The following is a 20,698-nucleotide window of genomic DNA, read 5'->3' as shown; positions in this document are numbered from 1 at the left end:
ATGAACCCATACACATATGGCCACTCGATTTTTGACAAAGGAACCAAAACCATCCAATGGAAAAAGATAGCACGTTCAGCAAATGGTGCTGGGTCAACTGGAGGTCAGCATGTAGAATAATTCAGATCGAACCATGCTTATCATCCTGTACAAATCTTAAGTCCAAGTGGATCAAGGACCTCCACATCAAAGCCCATACACTCAAACTAATAGAAGAAAAAGTGGGGAAGCATCTCGAACACATGGGCACTGGAGAAAATTTCCTAAACAAAACACCCATAGCTTATGCTCTAAGATCAAGAATCAACAAATGGGATCTCATAAAACTGCAATGCTTCTGTAAGACAAAGGACACTGTTAGGACAAAACGGCCACCAACAGATTGGAGAAAGATCTTTACCAATCCTACAACTGATAGAATGCTTATATCCAAAATATGCAAAGAACTCAAGAAGTTAGACTGCAGGGAGACAAATAACCCTATTAAAAAGTGGCATTTTGAGCTAAACAAAGAATTTACGAGTAAGGAATGCCGAATGGCTGAGAAACACCTAAAGAAATGTTCAACATCTTTAGTCATAAGGGAAATGCAAATCAAAACAACCCTGTGATTCCACCTCATACCAGTGAGAATGGCTAAGATCAAAAACTCTGGTGAGAGCAGATGCTGGCAAGGATTTGGAGAAAGAGGAACACTCCTCCATTGTTCGTGGGATTGCAGACTGGTACAACCATTCTGGAAATCAGTCTGGAGGTTCCTCAGAAAATTGGACATTAAAGTACATGAGGACCCAGTTATACCTCTCTTGGGCCTATACCCAAAAGATGCTCCAACATATAACAAAGACACATGCTCCAGTATGTTTATAGCAGCCTTACTTATAATAGCCAGAAGCTGGAAAGAACCCAGATGCCCTTCAACAGAGAAATGGATACAGAAAATGTGGTACATCTACACAATGGAATACTATTCAGCTATCAAAGTCAATGTCTTTATGAAAGTCATAGGCAAATGGATGGAACTGGAAAATAGCATCCTGAGTGAGGTAACCCAATCAAAGAAAAACACACATGGTATGCACTCACTGATAAGTGGATATAAGCCCAAATACTTGAATTACCCTAGATGCACAGAACACATGAAACTCAAGAAGGATGACGAAAATGCAAATGCTTCACTCCTTCTTTAAAAGGGGAACAAGAATACCCTTGGGAGGGAATAGTGAGGCAAAGTTTAGAACAGAGGCTGAAGGATCTCCCATTCAGAGCCTGCTCCACATGTGGCCCATACATATACAGCCACCAAACTAGATAAGATGGGTGAAGCAAAGAAGTCCAGGCTGACAGGAACCGGATGTAGATCTCTCCTGAGAGACACAGCCAGAATATGAGAAATACATAGGTGAATGCCAGCAGTGTACCACTGAACCAAAAATGCTATCCCCGTTGAAGGATTCAGAGAAAGGACTTAAAGAGTTTGAAGAGGCTTGAGACCCCATATGAACAACAATGCCAATCAACCAGAACTTCCAGGGACTAAGCCACTACCCAAAGACTGTACATGGATTCACCCTGGGCTCCAACTGCATAGGTAGCAATGAATAGCCTATAAGAGCACCATTGAAAGGGTAAGCCCTTGGTCCTGCCAAGACTGAACCCCCATTGTATGTATTTGTTGGGGGGAGGGTGGTAGTAGGGGGAGGATGGAGAAGGGAATACCCATATAGAAGGGGAGAGGGAGCAATTACGGTGATGTTGTCCTGGAAACCGGGAAAGGATATAACAATTGAAATGTAAATAAGAATTACCCAATTTAATAAACATGGAGGAAAAATTGCATTTGGTATTTGGAGTAATACATACAGATAATCATAATGGAGGAGAATGAGTAAGAGATAACGAAAGTGCACACCTGGATGGCAATAGTTTGGATCGCTCCATTTTTAGGTGAGGCATTAAGAAAGTACTGAGAACTCTTGACTTGCCTTTTATAGCTGAAGAAGGTACTCACCATGGATACTCTTGGACAGTCCATAAGACCCAGACATAGTCCATCAGAGAAACACAGTAAGAACATATACAGTGCAGTTCGTACATTTTCCAAAGCAAACTATGAAAATATTCATAACTCCTCCAGTTAGTCACATATATGTTGTACCTTGGGCATGATACTCTTGCTGGAATCATGATGTTTAAAAAGAGATGCACAAGCCAGCCTACTAAGCAGGAGGGACCAATGTACTTGATGGCTCTGTATTTAAGTATCATCAAACAGCTGGGGCTGTTTGTGTTTTCTTGGAAGCATCTCAGTAGGCACACTGCATACAAAGAAATTCCTTTTATTATTCTGTAAATATAGTTTACTGTATTACATTCAATATTATCTAGGAAATTTTTAAATCTATAATTTTACAGCATCTATGGAATACCTTTTGTGATGATAGACAATCAGTTAGCAAAAGCTATGTGTTCTATAATCTGGCCTTGGAGCATTAATGACTTTCCAGTAGATACTAAAATGATACAATAAAGTAGTACTGAAGAATTTCCAAGCATTCTTACTGTAATCTTGGAGAATAGAGAAATTCACATTGCAATGTTTACAGAAGCCAATTCTTTCCTTTGATAGAGTAAATAAATTTATTATATTTATTAATTCCTAGAAATATATCATCATGTGCATCATTTCATGTTGTTAGCTAAAAAAATATATTTATAGAATTATTTCTTTTGTATAGCTCTTCCACTAAAGAAGAACATTCAAAGGTTTGTTCTTTGGTAATGTAAATGTTCTCTATTATTTAAATAGAATGTTTGGACATTTTTTTAGGAATAATATTTTCTCTGGGTAAGGTGTTGTATGACCTTTACAATAGCCATTAAGAGATAGAGGCACGCAGCTCTCTGCTCCCAAACCCCGTGGGAGAGAGACCTCACCGCCTGGTCAGGTGGGCACTCCTGAGGCTGCAGAGCGGAGGAGACCACCAACACTGCCCACCCCTGCCCACATCCCTGGCCCAAGAGGAAACTGTATAAGGCCTCTGGGTTCCCGTAGGGGAGGGCCCAGGAGCGGCAGGACCCCTGCGCCTGAGACACCGCCGGAACCTGAAGGAAACAGACCGGATAAACAGTTCTCTGCACCCAAATCCTGTGGAAGGGAGAGCTAAACCTACAGAGAGGCAGACACGCCTGGGAAACCAGAGGAGACTGCACTCTGCACACATCCAGACGCCAGAGAAAAACACCAAACGCCATCTGGAACCCTGGTGCACGGAGGCTCCCGGAAAGAGCGGCGCAGATCTCCTCGGTTGCTGCGGCCGCGGAGAGGTCTTAGGCAGTACCCCACTAGCACACTTGAGCCTCGGAACCTCAGGGGAGGGCCCAGGAGCGGGAGGACCCCTGCGCCTGAGACACCGCCCGAACCTGAAGGAAACAGACCAGATAAACAGTTCTCTGCACCCAAATCCCGTGGGAGGGAGAGCTAAACCTACAGAGAGGCAGACACGCCTGGGAAAGCAGAAGAGACTGCACTCTGCGCACATCCAGACGCCAGAGAAAAACACCAAACGCCATCTGGAACCCTGGTGCATGGAGGCTCCCGGAAACAGCGGCGCAGATCTTCCCGGTTGCTGCCTCCACGGAGAGGACTTAGGCAGTACCCCACGAGCACACTTGAGCCTCGGAACCTCAGGTAGGACCAACTTTTCCCCTGCAAGTGACCTGCCTGGTGAACTCAAGACACAGGCCCACAGGAACAGCTAAAGACCTGTAGAGAGAAAAAACTACAAGCCCGAAAGCAGAACACTCTGTCCCCATAACTGGCTGAAAGAAAACAGAAAAAGAGGTCTGCAGCATTCCTGACACACAGGCTTATAGGACAGTCTAGCTACTGTCAGAAATAGCAGAACAAAGTAACCCTAGAGATAATCTGATGGCAGGAGGCAAGCGCAGGAACCCAAGCAACAGAAACCAAGACTACATGGCATCATCGGAGCCCAATTCTCCCACCAAAATAAACATGGAATATCCAAACACACCAGAAAAGCAAGATCTAGTGTCAAAATCATATTTGATCATGATGCTAGAGGCCTTCAAGAAAGACGTGAAGAACTCCCTTAGAGAACAAGTAGAAGCCTACAGAGAAGAATCACAAAAATGCCTGAAAGAATTCCAGGAAAACACAATCAAACAGTTGAAGGAATTAAAAATGGAAATAGAAGCAATCAAGAAAGAACACATGGAAACAACCCTGGATATAGAAAATCAAAAGAAGAGACAAGGAGCTGTAGATAGAAGCCTCACCAACAGAATACAAGAGATGGAAGAGAGAATATCAGGAGCAGAAGATTCCATAGAAATCATTGACTCAACTGTCAAAGATAATGTAAAGCGGAAAAAGCTACTGGTCCAAAACATACAGGAAATCCAGGACTCAATGAGAAGATCAAACCTAAGAATAATAGGTATAGAAGAGAGTGAAGACTCCCAACTCAAAGGACCAGTAAATATCTTCAACAAAATCATAGAAGAAAACTTCCCTAACCTAAAAAAAGAGATACCCATAGACATACAAGAAGCCTACAGAACTTCAAATAGATTGGACCAGAAAAGAAACACCTCCCATCACATAATAGTCAAAACACCAAACGCACAAAATAAAGAAAGAATATTAAAAGCAGTAAGGGAAAAAGGTCAAGTAACATATAAAGGCAGACCTATCAGAATCACACCAGACTTTTCGCCAGAAACTATGAAGGCCAGAAGATCCTGGACTGATGTCCTACAGACCCTAAGAGAACACAAGTGCCAGCCAAGGTTACTGTATCCTGCAAAACTCTCAATTAACATTGATGGAGAAACGAAGATATTCCATGACAAAACCAAATTTAAACAATATCTTTCTACAAATCCAGCACTACAAAGGATAATAAAGGGTAAAGCCCAACATAAGGAGGCAAGCTATACCCTAGAAGAAGCAAGAAACTAATCGTCTTGGCAACAAAACAAAGAGAAGAAAAGCACACAAACATAACCTCACATCCAAATATGAATATAACAGGAAGCAATAATCACGATTCCTTAATATCTCTCAACATCAATGGCCTCAACTCCCCAATAAAAAGACATAGATTAACAAACTGGATACACAACGAGGACCCTGCATTCTGCTGCCTACAGGAAACACACCTCAGAGACAAAGACAGACACTACCTCAGAGTGAAAGGCTGGAAAACAACTTTCCAAGCAAATGGTCAGAAGAAGCAAGCTGGAGTAGCCATTCTAATATCAAATAAAATCAATTTTCAATTAAAAGTCATCAAAAAAGATAAGGAAGGACACTTCATATTCATAAAAGGAAAAATCAACCAAGATGAACTCTCAATCCTAAATATCTATGCCCCAAATACAAGGGCACCTACATATGTAAAAGAAACCTTACTAAAGCTCAAAACACACATTGCACCTCACACAATAATAGAGGGAGATTTCAACACCCCACTCTCATCAATGGACAGATCATGGAAACAGAAATTACACAGAGATGTCGACAGACTAAGAGAAGTCATGAGCCAAATGGACTTAACAGATATTTATAGAACATTCTATCCTAAAGCAAAAGGATATACCGTCTTCTCCGCTCCTCATGGTACTTTCTCCAAAATTGACCATATAATTGGTCAAAAACTGGACTCAACAGGTACAGAAAGATAGAAATAATCCCATGCGTGCTATCAGACCACCACGGCCTAAAACTGGTCTTCAATAACAATAAGGGAAGAATGCCCACATATACGTGAAAATTGAACAATGCTCTACTCAATGATAACCTAGTCAAGGAATATATAAAGAAAGAAATTAAAAACTTTTTAGAATCTAATGAAAATGAAGGTACAACATACCCAATCTTATGGGACACAATGAAAGCTGTGCTAAGAGGAAAACTCATAGCGCTGAGTGCCTGCAGAAAGAAACAGGAAAGAGCATATGTCAGCAGCTTGACAGCACACATAAAAGCTCTAGAACAAAAAGAAGCAAATACACCCAGGAGGAGTAGAAGGCAGGAAATAATCAAACTCAGAGCTGAAATCAACCAAGTAGAAACAAAAAGGACCATAGAAAGAATCAACAGAACCGAAAGTTGGTTCTTTGAGAAAATCAACAAGATAGATAAACCCTTAGCCAGACTAACGAGAGGACCCAGAGAGTGTGTCCAAATTAACAAAATCATAAATGAAAAGGGAGACATAACTACAGATTCAGAGGAAATTCAAGAAATCATCAGATCTTACTATAAAAACCTATATTCAACAAAACTTGAAAATCTTCAGGAAATGGACAATTTCCTAGACAGATACCAGATACTGAACATAAATCAGGAATAGATAAACCAGTTAAACAACCCCATAACTCCTAAGGAAATAGAAGCAGTCATTAAAGGTCTCCCAATATCGACGCAAAAATACTCAATAAAATTCTGGCAAGCCGAATTCAAGAGCACATCAAAACAATCATCCACCATGATCAAGTAGGCTTCATCCCAGGCATGCAGGGATGGTTTAATATACGGAAAACCATCAACGTGATCCATTATATAAACAAACTGAAAGAACAGAACCACATGATCATTTCATTAGATGCTGAGAAAGCATTTGACAAAATTCAACACCCCTTCATGATAAAAGTCCTGGAAAGAATAGGAATTCAAGGCCCATACCTAAACATAGTAAAAGCCATATACAGCAAACCAGTTGCTAGCATTAAACTAAATGGAGAGAAACTTGAAGCAATCCCACTAAAATCAGGGACTAGACAAGGCTGCCCACTCTCTCCCTACTTATTCAATATAGTTCTTGAAGTTCTAGCCAGAGCAATCAGACAACAAAAGGAGGTCAAGGGGATACAGATCGGAAAAGAAGAAGTCAAAATATCACTGTTTGCAGATGACATGATAGTTTATTTAAGTGATCCCAAAAGTTCCACCAGAGAACTACTAAAGCTGATAAACAACTTCAGCAAAGTGGCTGGGTATAAAATTAACTCAAATAAATCAGTAGCCTTCCTCTACACAAAAGAGAAACAAGCCGAGAAAGAAAAATAGGGAAACGACACCCTTCATAATAGACCCAAATAATATAAAGTACCTCGGTGTGACTTTAACCAAGCAAGTAAAAGATCTGTACAATAAGATCTTCAAGACACTGAGGAAAGAAATTGAAGAAGACCTCAGAAGATGGAAAGATCTCCCATGCTCATGGATTGGCAGGATTAATATAGTAAAAATGGCCATTTTACCAAAAGCAATCTACAGATTCAATGCAATCCCCATCAAAATACCAATCCAATTCTTCAAAGAGTTAGACAGAACAATTGCAAATTCATCTGGAATAACAAAAAACCCAGGATAGCCAAAGCTATCCTCAACAATAAAAGGACTTCAGGGGGAATCACTATCCCTGAACTCAAGCAGTATTACAGAGCAATAGTGATAAAAACTGCATGGTATTGGTACAGAGACAGACAGATAGACCAATGGAATAGAATTGAAGACCCAGAAATGAACCCACACACCTATGGTCACTTGATTTTTGACAAAGGAGCCAAAACCATCCAATGGAAAAAAGATAGCATTTTCAGCAAATGGTGCTGGTTCAACTGGAGGGCAACATGTAGAAGAATGCAGATCGATCCATGCTTATCACCCTGTACAAAGCTTAAGTCCAAGTGGATCAAGGATCTCCACATCAAACCAGACACACTCAAACTAATAGAAGAAAAACTAGGGAAGCATCTGGAACACATGGGCACTGGAAAAAATTTCCTGAACAAAACACCAATGGCTTATGCTCTAAGATCAAGAATCGACAAATGGGATCTCATAAAACTGCAAAGCTTCTGTAAGGCAAAGGACACCGTGGTTAGGACAAAACGGCAACCAACAGATTGGGAAATGATCTTTACCAATCCTAGAGGTCTTATATCCAAAGATAGAGGTATTATATCCAAAATATACAAAGAACTCAAGAAGTTAGACCGCAGGGAAACAAATAACCCTATTAAAAAATGGGGTTCAGCGCTAAACAAAGAATTCACAGCTGAGGAATGCCGAATGGCTGAGAAACACCTAAAGAAATGTTCAACATCTTTAGTCATAAGGGAAATGCAAATCAAAACAACCCTGAGATTTCACCTCACACCAGTGAGAATGGCTAAGATCAAAAACTCAGGTGACAGCAGATGCTGGAGAGGATGCGGAGAAAGAGGAACACTTCTCCATTGTTGGTGGGATTGCAGACTGGTACAACCATTCTGGAAATCAGTTTGGAGGTTCCTCAGAAAATTGGACATTGAACTGCCTGAGGATCCAGGTATACCTCTCTTGGGCATATACCCAAAAGATGCCCCAACATATACAAAAGGCACGTGCTCCACTATGTTCATCGCAGCCTTATTTATAATAGCCAGAAGCTGGAAAGAACCCAGATGCCCTTCAACAGAGGAATGGATACAGAAAATATGGTACATCTACACAATGGAATATTACTCAGCTATCAAAAACAACGGCTTTATGAAATTCGTAGGCAAATGGTTGGAACTGGAAAATATCATCCTGAGTGAGCTAATCCAAACACAGAAAGACATACATGGTATGCCCTCACTGATAAGTGGCTATTAGCCCAAATGCTTGAATTACCCTAGATGCCTAGAACAAATGAAACTCAAGACGGATGATCAAAATGTGAATGCTTCACTCCTTCCCTAAAAGGGGAACAAGAATACCCTTGGCAGGGAAGAGAGAGGCAAAGATTAAAACAGAGACTGAAGGAACACCCATTCAGAGCCTGCCCCACATGTGGCCCATACATATACAGCCACCCAATTAGAGAAGATGGACGAAGCAAAGAATTGCAGGCCTACAGGAACCGGATGTAGATCACTCCTGAGAGACACAGCCAGAATACAGCAAATACAGAGGCGAATGCCAGCAGCAAACCACTGAACTGAGAATAGGCCCCCGTTGAAGGAATCAGAGAAAGAACTGGAAGAGCTTGAAGGGGCTAGAGACCCCATATGTACAACAATGCCAAGCAACCAGAGCTTCCAGGGACTAAGCCACTACCTAAAGACTATGCATGGACTGATCCTGGACTCTGACCTCATAGGTAGCAATGAATATCCTAGTAAGAGCACCAGTGGAAGGGGAAGCCCTGGGTCCTGCTAAGACTGAACCCCCAGTGAACTAGACTGTTGGGGGGAGGGCGGCAATGTGGGGATGGTTGGGAGGGGAACACCCATAAGGAAGGGGAGGGGGGAGGGGGATGTTTACCGGGAAACCAAAGAATTATTATTACGTATTAAATAAATTAAAAAAAAAACTAAAAAAAAAAATGCAAAGTCTGCTGTACCACTCCTTTGCCTCCATGATGGACACCTCTGGAACATCTGCCAAAAAATTATCTTCCCTTCTTTAGTCAGTTTCTGTCCAGTATTTTTAGCAGTGACAACAAAGTAACTAAGGTACTAGTCTCTTGTAACATCTTCCCCTTTTCTGTAAGAATATGTAGAGAGCTGGCACAATTTATTTGCCAAATATGTGGTAGAACTCACTAGGAATCCCATCTGTTATGACTAGACTAATTAGTCAACCTGATACAATCTAACATCACCTGGAAAGGGAGCCTCAATAAGGACTGTCTACATTAAGTTGGCCCTGTGAACAAGCCTGTGAGAGATTATCTTAATTGCCTTAATTGAGACAGGAATATCTTCCCACTGTGGGAGGCACCATTCCCTTGGAAGGGAATCCTGGATTGAATATGAGGGGAGGAAGCAAGCTGAATACAAGCATGCATGCATTAAACCATTGCTCTCCATTCTTGACTGGACTGTTCTTCCCTCTGGGACTTCCCAGCTGTGACAGACGATAGCTGAAAGCTTATACACCCTTATATCACTGTTGTCAGCATATTTTGTCATAAGATCAGGAGAAGAAACCAAGACAACATCTAAATTAGTATTTTGTATTTTAGTAGCTAAAGGCCTATTGAGCTCGACTATTTCTGTGTGGATTTTGGCAGACTGTGCTTTTCTAAAAATGGATCTATTTTATCAAGGGTTCCAAACTTGTAAGTAAATATTCATTCATTGAATTTAAAAAAAAAAGAGATAGAGGCACACAGACAAATATATTTGAAGGTAACTTGGTCTACAGAGTTATTTCCAGGGCAGACCATGTTACAGAACACATAACTATGTTAACATCCTAAAAATGATAAATATTTTTATTGCTTTTGAAAAACATGATGATTTTGGGTCAATTTTCAAAGAAAAAAATTTTAAGATGCATTAATTCTGAAAATCGCAAAACATACAATTCACAATTCCTTTGGAAAAGCAATAGATACGTGAAAATTTTATTTTGAGAGTAGGTAAATATTCACAATATATAAAGCATGTTTATTTTTAATATTTATATTGTTTTTCTCTCTTTATATTGTTTTTCATTATGTGTTTTAATTATTGGTGTGGTTGCATGAGAGTGTAAGTGCTATTAGGGCCAGAGTTCTTGGATCTGCCATCATTGGATTTACAGGCAAGGAGAAGCCACAAATAGGAACTTCAAACTGAACTCATATAAAAAGTAATAGCAAAATACACTTTGAAAACCGGCTTATCCCTCTAGTCTATAAAAACATTTGAATCTACATTTGAAAAAACATAAAATATAAAATAAATGAGAGATGGTTTTATGACTTGGATAAGTTACATATAAACTGTAAAGATGTCAAAAAATGTGCAAAATCTGGCCAATAATTAAAGGAATATAATGAAGGGATGCAAATCAAAGCTGCAATGAGAGATAATCACCTTCAGCATAAATAGGTATTAATCAAAACAAATTACCATAAATAAAGGCAAGAGTTAAAGCTGCTGAGATGAGGTGAAATACGAATCCATGTGCAGACTCTATGGGAAAGTAAAATATTTTAGCAACTATACTAGTATTGTTTCTCTTAAGTAAACTGATAAATCATTATCCAATCGACATGTTACTGGACTCTGGGGTCCTTAGTATATCCAAAGTCATACAGGAAATGACTGGTTTTGAGTAATAAGAATAAATGTATATTCTTTGTTTTTCTCAAATTACCATACTCAGACTCAGCAATTCTCAGGTAGAATTTGAAAAGTTACAGCAATTTCTTTCTGTAATGTTTTATAGTTGGAATTTCTGGCCCTGAATGATTTTGTATAAAATGGATATTACCATGCAAAAAACCTAAACTATAATTATATCCTCTCACTTTGCACTAAAATTTTCAACTCATTTAAAAGCTTAAATGCTACAACCATAAGAGGAAAATGCTAGTACACAGATGTAAGTAGAGGCAACAAAACTCAATAGTACAGTCATTGCACAAAGAATTTAGAAGTAGACCTATTTGAAATGAAAAGAATTCTGCACATTAAAGGAAAGTAAAACCATAGTGAGGTAAAACCTACACGATGTTAGAAAACATTGACTTTTCAACTTGAATCAGGAACTTAATACCTACCATGTATAAAGGAAAATAGAATTACCATATAATACAGCTATATAATTTTTGGACACAAACCCAAAGGACTCTATGTCCTACCACAGCAGGCATGTGCATCCATGTAAGCTGCTGACTTTTTCCCAATAGTAAAGACATGAAATATATCCTAGGTATTCATCAGCAGACAATGGAAATTCACAGTGGAATTTTGTTCAACTGTAATGGAAAATAAAGTGATGAACTATTCAGTAAGGATACAGATTGGAAAAGAATTCAACAAGGTGAAAAATTAAGAAAAACAACTCAAGTTGTTTGTAGAACAGGGACATATCCGTATGAATGTATGTGAACAAAACTTATTATGGACTATGAAAGCAGAAAAGGGTTCAAAAGATTCAGACAAAATAGATAATGAGGAACAAAGTCTAGGGTAGTAAATTCAGTATATGTGGCTAAAAGTAAACAGGATGTATAAAGGGTATGCAGAAGTGATTGATGTTGATGGGATTTGAGAGGAAACCTAGAAGAGGAACAAAACTAATTTTTTTGAAAATGACATGAAATCCAACATTGTGTAGAGTAATTACATTTTGAAAAGTCACCCTCCCCCCAGATATTATTGTTTTGTGGTGATTTCTTGTCGTTGAACATGGCAGTTTTGTAGTCAATGCAATCTTATAACACACCCTACACTTAAAATATAATTAAATTCCCCTGGTAATTTGTGTTATGTGTCTTCTCTGGAAATTTTCTTATATTTGAAGGACTGATGACTAAACCCAGAGTTTATGACTAGAAGATGAGCCCTCTGCCATGGTGCTACAGTTCTATCCTTTTTATATGAATTATGGATCACTATGTCATTTTTTTAGAAGAATGAAATTTAAAATCTTTATATCTTGGTGATACAATGGCTATACAATCATTTAGTGCATTGAAATTTTTGACAAAAAGAGTGTGTGTGTGTGGGGTGGGGGGGTCTAGATGAAAGGCCACACAGTTGGGAGAAGGAACTTATTGAAACCACCTCCAGCAGAAGGATAGGGAATCAAGCGATGGATGGGGTGGCTATCCCACAGACAAAGTTCTGAACTATAATTTTTTCCTGTCTGAAAGAAATGCAAGGATGGAAATGGAGAAGAGCCTGAGTAAAAGAATGGGCAGTGACAGGCCCAAAGTTGGTTTCAGTTCTAGGGGAGGCCCCAAGACCTGATACCATTACTGAAGATAAGGGGCATTCACAAAAAGGAACCTACCATGATTGCTTATCAAAAGAACCAAAAAGCAACTGAAAGATTCAGATGCAGATATGTGAACACAACCAACAAACAGAAGCTGCTGACCCCTCTGATTGAATTAGAGAAAAACTGGAGGAAGCTGAGGAGAAGGGCAACCTTTTAGGAGGACCAGCAATCTCAATTGACCTGGACCCCTGAGGTCTCTTAGGCACTGGATCACCAAACAGGCAGCCTATACCAGCTGAGATGATGCCTGTAATACATATACAACAGAGGACTCCCAGCTCTGTGTTCAGTCAGTGAAGGTATACCTACCTCTCAAGACATTGAATGCTGCAGGAAGTTTAGAGGTATGATGGGGTGGATGGGGTGGGAACATCCTTGTGGAGTCATGGGTTGGGGAGTGCAGGAGTGGTGTGAGGAGGAGGTATGGGATGTGGAACGCACAGGATGTGGACAAGGAGGAGAATAATATTGGAGTGTAAAAATTAATTAATTCATTAATTAATTAAAGAAAATTTTGATTAAAACTGTCTTGTTTTTTCCTGGAATTTTTGCTTTAAGTGCATGACAAAAATGTACATTTTTCTTTGCTTTGTGGAGTACATTTTAAATTGTAAAAATTTTATTCCCAATTGCAATTCATTTTATAAGATACTTCTTATGCTTTACTAATTTTGTTTCGATTGTAAATACATTGCTGGCTTCCTGGTTGCTGCCGCTGCAGAGAGCCCGTGGGCAGCACCCCACGAGTGAACTTGAGCCTTGGGACCACAGGTAAGACCAAATTTTCTGCTGCAAGAAAGCTGCCTGGTGAACTCAAGACAAAGGCCCACAGGAACAGCTGAAGACCTGTAGAGAGGAAAAACTACACGCCCGAAAGCAGAACACTCTGTCCCCATAACTGACTGAAAGAGAGGAAAACAGGTCTACAGCACTCCTGACACACAGGCTTATAGGACAGTCTAGCCACTGTCAAAAATAGCAGAACAAAGTAACACTAGAGATAATCTGATGGCGAGAGGCAAGCGCAGGAACCCAAGCAACAGAAACCAAGACTACATGGCACCATCGGAGCCCAATTCTCCCATCAAAACAAACATGGAATATCCAAACACACCAGAAAAGCAAGATCTAGTTTCAAAATCATTTTTGATCATGATGCTGGAGGACTTCAAGAAAGACGTGAAGAACTCCCTTAGAGAACAAGTAGAAGCCTACAGAGAGGAATCGCAAAAATGCCTGAAAGAACTCCAGGAAAACATAAATAAACAAGTAGAAGCCCATAGAGAGGAGACACAAAAATCCCTGAAAGAATTCCAGGAAAACACAATCAAACAGTTGAAGGGATTAAAAATGGAAATAGAAGCAATCAAGAAAGAACACATGGAAACAACCCTGGATATAGAAAACCAAAAGAAGAGACAAGGAGCTGTAGATACAAGCTTCACCAACAGAATACAAGAGATGGAAGAGAATCTCAGGAGCAGAAGATTCCATAGAAATCATTGACTCAACTGTCAAAGATAATGTAAAGCGGAAAAAGCTACTGGTCCAAAACATACAGGAAATCCAGGACTCAATGAGAAGATCAAACCTAAGGATAATAGGTATAGAAGAGAGTGAAGACTCCCAGCTCAAAGGACCAGTAAATATCTTCAACAAAATCATAGAAGAAAACTTCCCTAACCTAAAAAAGAGATACCCATAGACATACAAGAAGCCTACAGAACTCCAAATAGATTGGACCAGAAAAGAAACACCTCCCGTCACATAATAGTCAAACACCAAACGCACAAAATAAAGAAAGAATATTAAAAGCAGTAAGGGAAAAAGGTCAAGTAACATATAAAGGCAGACCTATCAGAATCACACCAGACTTCTTGCCAGAAACTATGAAGGCCAGAAGATCCTGGACTGATGTCATACAGACCCTAAGAGAACACAAATGCCAGCCCAGGCTACTGTATCCAGCAAAACTCTCAATTAACATTGATGGAGAAACCAAGATATTCCATGACAAAACCGAATTTACACAATATCTTTCTACAAATCCAGCACTACAAAGGATAATAAATGGTAAAGCCCAACATAAGGAGGCAAGCTATACCCTAGAAGAAGCAAGAAACTAATCGTCTTAGCAACAAAACAAAGAGATTGAAAGCACACAAACATAACCTCACTTCCAAATATGAATATAACGGGAAGCAATAATCACTATTCCTTAATATCTCTCAATATCAATGGCCTCAACTCCCCAATAAAAAGACATAGATTAACAAACTGGATACGCAACGAGGACCCTGCATTCTGCTGCCTACAGGAAACACACCTCAGAGACAAAGACAGACACTACCTCAGAGTGAAAGGCTGGAAAACAACTTTCAAAGCAAATGGTCAGAAGAAGCAAGCTGGAGTAGCCATTCTAATATCAAATAAAATCAATTTCCAACTAAAAGTCATCAAAAAAGATAAGGAAGGACACTTCATATTCATCAAAGGAAAAATCCACCAAGATGAACTCTCAATCCTAAATATCTATGCCCCAAATACAAGGGCACCTACATACGTAAAAGAAACCTTACTAAAGCTCAAAGCACACATTGCACCTCACACAATAATAGTGGGAGATTTCAACACACCACTCTCATCAATGGACAGATCATGGAAACAGAAATTAAACAGAGATGTCGACAGACTAAGAGAAGTCATGAGCCAAATGGACTTAACGGATATTTATAGAACATTCTATCCTAAAGCAAAAGGATATACCTTCTTCTCAGCTCCTCATGGTACTTTCTCCAAAATTGACCATATAATTGGTCAAAAAACGGGCCTCAACAGGTAAAGAAAGATAGAAATAATCCCATGCGTGCTATCGGACCACCACGGCCTAAAACTGGTCTTCAATAACAATAAGGGAAGAATGCGCACATATACGTGGAAATTGAACAATGCTCTACTCAATGATAACCTGGTCAAGGAAGAAATAAAGAAAGAAATTAAAACCTTTTTAGAATCTAATGAAAATGAAGGTACAACATACCCAAACTTATGGGACACAATGAAAGCTGTGCTAAGAGGAAAACTCATAGTGCTGAATGCCTGCAGAAAGAAACAGGAAAGAGCATATGTCAGCAGCTTGACAGCACACCTAAAAGCTCTAGAACAAAAAGAAGCAAATACACCCAGGAGGAGTAGAAGGCAGGAAATAATCAAACTCAGAGCTGAAATCAACCAAGTAGAAACAAAAAGGACCATAGAAAGAATCAACAGAACCAAAAGTTGGTTCTTTGAGAAAATCAACAAGATAGATAAACCCTTAGCCAGACTAACGAGAGGACACAGAGAGTGCATCCAAATTAACAAAATCATAAATGAAAAGGGAGACATAACTACAGATTCAGAGGAAATTCAAAAAATCATCAGATCTTACTATAAAAACCTATATTCAACAAAACTTGAAAATCTTCAGGAAATGGACAATTTCCTAGACAGATACCAGGTATCGAAGTTAAATCAGGAACAGATAAACCAGTTAAACAACCCCATAACTCCTAAGGAAATAGAAGCAGTCATTAAAGGTCTCCCAACCAAAAAGAGCCCAGGTCCAGACGGTTTAGTGCAGAATTCTATCAAACCTTCATAGAAGACCTCATACCAATATTATCCAAACTATTCCACAAAATTGAAACAGATGGAGCCCTACCGAATTCCTTCTATGAAGCCACAATTACTCTTATACCTAAACCACACAAAGACCCAACAAAGAAAGAGAACTTCAGACCAATTTCCCTTATGAATATCGACGCAAAAATACTCAATAAAATTCTGGCAAACCGAATTCAAGAGCACATCAAAACAATCATCCACCATGATCAAGTAGGCTTCATCCCAGGCATGCAGGGATGGTTTAATATACGGAAAACCATCAACGTGATCCATTATATAAACAAACTGAAAGAACAGAACCACATGATCATTTCATTAGATGCTGAGAAAGCATTTGACAAAATTCAACACCCCTTCATGATAAAAGTCCTGGAAAGAATAGGAATTCAAGGCCCATACCTAAACATAGTAAAAGCCATATACAGCAAACCAGTTGCTATATTAAACTAAATGGAGAGAAACTTGAAGCAATCCCACTAAAATCAGGGACTAGACAAGGCTGCCCACTCTCTCCCTACTTATTCAATATAGTTCTTGAAGTTCTAGCCAGAGCAATCAGACAACAAAAGGAGATCAAGGGGATACAGATCAGAAAAGAAGAGGTGAAAATATCACTATTTGCAGATGACATGATAGTATATTAAAGTGATCCCAAAAGTTCCACCAGAGAACTATTAAAGCTGATAAACAACTTCAGCAAAGTGGCTGGGTATAAAATTAACTCAAATAAATCAGTTGCCTTCCTCTATACAAAAGAGAAACAAGTCGAGAAAGAAATTAGGGAAACGACACCCTTCATAATAGACCCAAATAATATAAAGTACCTCGGTGTGACTTTAACCAAGCAAGTAAAAGATCTGTACAATAAGATCTTCAAGACACTGAGGAAAGAAATTGAAGAAGACCTCAGAAGATGGAAAGATCTCCCATGCTCATGGATTGGCAGGATTAATATAGTAAAAATGGCCATTTTACCAAAAGCGATCTACAGATTCAATGCAATCCCCATCAAAATACCAATCCAATTCTTCAAAGAGTTAGACAGAACAATTGCAAATTCATCTGGAATAACAAAAAACCCAGGATAGCCAAAGCTATCCTCAACAATAAAAGGACTTCAGGGGGAATCACTATCCCTGAACTCAAGCAGTATTACAGAGCAATAGTGATAAAAACTGCATGGTATTGGTACAGAGACAGACAGATAGACCAATGGAATAGAATTGAAGACCCAGAAATGAACCCACACACCTATGGTCAATTGATTTTTGACAAAGGAGCCAAAACCATCCAATGGAAAAAAGATAGCATTTTCAGCAAATGGTGCTGGTTCAACTGGAGGGCAACATGTAGAAGAATGCAGATCGATCCATGCTTATCACCCTGTACAAAGCTTAAGTCCAAGTGGATCAAGGACCTCCACATCAAACCTGATACACTCAAACTAATAGAAGAAAAACTAGGGAAGCATCTGGAACACATGGGCACTGGAAAAAATTTCCTGAACAAAACACCAATGGCTTACGCTCTAAGATCAAGAATTGACAAATGGGATCTCATAAAACTGCAAATCTTCTGTAAGGCAAAGGACACTGTGGTTAGGACAAAACGGCAACCAACAGATTGGGAAAAGATCTTTACCAATTCTACAACAGATAGAGGCCTTATACCCAAAATATACAAAAAACTCAAGAAGTTAGACCGCAGGGAAACAAATAACCCTATTAAAAAATGGGGTTCAGAGCTAAACAAAGAATTCACAGCTGAGGAATGCCGAATGGCTGAGAAACACCTAAAGAAATGTTCAACATCTTTAGTCATAAGGGAAATGCAAATCAAAACAACCCTGAGATTTCACCTCACACCAGTGAGAATGGCTAAGATCAAAAACTCAGGTGACAGCAGATGCTGCCGAGGATGTGGAGAAAGAGGAACACTCCTCCATTGTTGGTGGGATTGCAGACTGGTAAAACCATTCTGGAAATCAGTCTGGAGGTTCCTCAGAAAATTGGATATTGAACTGCCTGAGGATCCCGCTATACCTCTCTTGGGCATATACCCAAAAGATTCCTCAACATACAAAAGAGACACGTGGTCCACTATGTTCATCGCAGCCTTATTTATAATAGCCAGAAAATGGAAAGAACCCAGATGTCCTTCAACAGAGGAATGGATACAGAAAATGTGGTACATCTACACAATGGAATATTACTCAGCTATCAAAAACAACGAGTTTATGAAATTCATAGGCAAATGGTTGGAACTGGAAAATATCATCCTGAGTGAGCTAACCCAATCACAGAAAGACATACATGGTATGCACTCATTGATAAGTGGCTATTAGCCCAAATGCTTGAATTACCCTAGATCCCTAGAACAAACGAAACTCAAGACGGATGATCAAAATGTGAATGCTTCACTCCTTCTTTAAATGAGGAAAAAGAATACCCTTGGCAGGGAAGGGAGAGGCAAAGATTAAAACAGAGACTGAAGGAACACCCATTCAGAGCCTGCCCCACTTGTGGCCCATACATATACAGCCACCCAATTAGACAAGATGGATGAAGCAAAGAAGTGCAGACCAACAGGTGCCGGATGTAGTTCGCTCCTGAGAGACACAGCCAGAATACATCAAATACAGAGGCGAATGCCAGCAGCAAACCACTGAACTGAGAATAGGTCCCCCGTTGAAGGAATCAGAGAAAGAACTGGAAGAGCTTGAAGGTGCTCGAGACCCCATATGTACAACAATGTCAAGCAACCAGAGCTTCCAGGGACTAAGCCACTACCTAAAGACTATACATGGACTGACCCTGGACTCTGACCTCATAGGTAGCAATGAATATCCTAGTAAGAGCACCAGTGGAAGGGGAAGCCCTGGGTCCTGCTAAGACTGAACCCCCAGTGAACTAGACTATGGGGGGAGGGCGGCAATGGGGGGAGCTTTGGGAGGGGAACACCCATAAGGAAGTGGAGGGGGGAGGGAGATGTTTGCCCGGAAACCGGGAAAGGGAATAACACTTGAAATGTATATAAGAAATACTCAAGTTAATAAAAAAAAAGTGGAAAAAAAATAAATACATTTCTGAAATCGAGTATAAATATATCTCTGAAAGAAATTCTTATGATATATGTGTCTTTATGAATGTGGGATACTTTTTCATATGAAAAGATGAATTTCTATTTCATATACCAATTCTATTCCTTAGTATGATTAAAATAGAGTTAAAATCAAGGTCTTGAAAAAGTACCTTGGAAGTCACTTCCACAGCAGAATTACTCAAAACAGTAGAAAAGAAATCATTCCACATGTCCATTAACAAAGAATTGCATGAAGACAACATGGTGTATACATATAATGGAAGTACATTATATTTAATATAATGCATGTTATATAACATATGCTTTCTACAAAGTCAATGTCCAGAGAGACCAACAAGGGTCCCACATGTTGAAAGGAGAGAATCAGCTTTCAAATCTAAGCTCCACATTTATCTGCTGTCCTAGGTCCACATGTTTTTCCTCAAAAAATAAAAGAATCCTCTAATAATAATTTGAAAGAGAGTAGAATAATCATTGACAGGGATATGAGGAGAAAGTGATTAATCTTTGCTTATGGGCAAAGTGTTTTGGACTTGTGCTAAAATGTTCTTGAGACAGGTCACAGAACAATAGGATTATGTTTTTCATGCTTGAACTGTACACTAATTATAAATATTTGTAGTTTGACTTTGTTTTGTACGTTCACAATGAGAGCATTATGAGTAATATGTGGACAGTTCTTGCTACATTTTTAGGTAAGGAGCTATACTGATGACAGCCAACTAAACAGGACACTGACTTGTGCTTTCTGATATAAATCTCAGGGTTTTCATAGGTTTTCTTTTTTGCATGTAAGAAACATTTAGAACTGCATTAGATAAGAGTATAATATGACAGAGTTTTGCTGTTATTATTTGGAGTTTCACATAATAACATTAATTGTGACATCAGTCAGCTACATAACATCTGAAATTCTCAATAGTGACCATGACATTGGAATATAGAAAGGCAAACACTTGTGTAGAATTTCAAGATGTGGAAAAGCCTAACTGTTCATGTTAAAAGAACCTTGACTCTGCATGTTATTTCTATTAACAAGTGAGCTGGTATGCTATATCAACCAATTTAAGGCTTTCTTTAGTGAAACATAGGAACAGAATCAGAAAAATATCTAACATTGTCAGTATAATTGATGTACAAAAAATTAAA

At 39.2% G+C, this 20,698-nt stretch overlaps 1 long non-coding RNA gene and 1 pseudogene across 2 annotated transcripts in view; one reads left to right on the top strand and one right to left on the bottom strand.

The window, feature by feature from the left end:
- LOC102549242 (uncharacterized) overlaps positions 1-20,698 on the top strand; it is a 1,084,685-nt gene that overhangs the window by 474,360 nt on the left and 589,627 nt on the right. The gene's annotated exons all lie outside the window — the stretch shown is intronic.
- Positions 1,814-9,421, bottom strand: LOC148004482 (vomeronasal type-1 receptor 4-like; annotated as a pseudogene).

Source organism: Rattus norvegicus, chromosome 7, assembly GCF_021556685.1.
Source record: "Rattus norvegicus strain SHRSP/BbbUtx chromosome 7, alternate assembly SHRSP_T2T, whole genome shotgun sequence".
Taxonomy (NCBI): domain Eukaryota; kingdom Metazoa; phylum Chordata; class Mammalia; order Rodentia; family Muridae; genus Rattus; species Rattus norvegicus.
The sequence above is the reverse complement of the archived record's forward strand: the minus strand, read 5'-3'. Positions and strand labels throughout refer to the sequence as shown.